Raw genomic sequence first — 1,158 nt, 5'->3', positions numbered from 1 at the left:
GAATAAGAGTCCAACCAAATCTGACAGTAAGGGAGGCTGACCAATTCTTCAGAAATGAGTATGATGTGCTGATTAATGAAAGAAAAATCTATAGAGCGATGGACAAAGCAAATGAGAGGATAGAGTGGTTTTGTTGCCACGTAGGTTCGGATATTAACAGACCAAGTACGTAACCAAGGTCAGGGTATTTCTGGCACACGGAGGTCATCTTCCGTAGTTACAAGGTGAATTTCCTTCTTCTATGGTTACATTTGTCAACGTTTATATCTTTCGTGGGTACAAATGATTATTTACTCCTACTAAATAAATAAAATGTTATTTTATTTGGGTAATGAAGACTCGTTTTGAAGATAGAAAAATTGCAATCAGGGTTTGCATAGATGATCTGTGTTTCAACCTCTGCCAACATAAGATAGCCTTATTTGAATGTTTGTGGTACCAACAAATAAGCATACCATAGCCTCCAAAACATTATACTCACATTGCCTTTGTCTCAGTAAGATCCTCAATGATGAACATTATTCTTCCAACCCCAATTAACATGACCAAGAACTGTGTTTATTGGCATGCATTAAAAGATGTTAATTAGTAACTTGTTAGCGTTTCAGTAATGTGATACATTATATTATTATACATGTATATACTATACTTGTATCATGTAAATGCATATTTTAAGTCCTTCCATCAGTTCCATGTGATAGCTTGGCTTCCAACCCGTTGATTGATATGATATGTGGTTGGTCAAGATTTGACTATTTGAGGGATTTTGTCTTTCATGAATCATGCATGAGGTGGATCATGGATGGTACAACCTCTCCTGCACCCTGCTTGGCTTGGCTTCTTCCCACACTTGCTGCATAAATTACTAATTTGCCCTATTTACCACTTGAGTTGTGTATGAGGTCTATAATCTATTACTCAAGCTTGGACAACCTTCATCAAAATGGCTTTCTTTCTTTTAATGACTCCAACTTTGGGCCACTGCTCTTGGGCTATACATGTTTCATATTTTGTGATAAATTCCTCATTCTTCGGTACTGGAAAAAGAAACCCTTAAAAGATAACGATTAAAAATTACCAAAATACTAGTATATTAGTATACTTAAAAGTTTTTTTATTATTTAACTAATAAAATAATTAATTTAATTTATTATTATA

This window comes from Arachis ipaensis, chromosome B09 (assembly GCF_000816755.2).
Source record: "Arachis ipaensis cultivar K30076 chromosome B09, Araip1.1, whole genome shotgun sequence".
Lineage (NCBI taxonomy): Eukaryota > Viridiplantae > Streptophyta > Magnoliopsida > Fabales > Fabaceae > Arachis > Arachis ipaensis.
Note: the sequence above shows the minus strand (reverse complement) of the source record.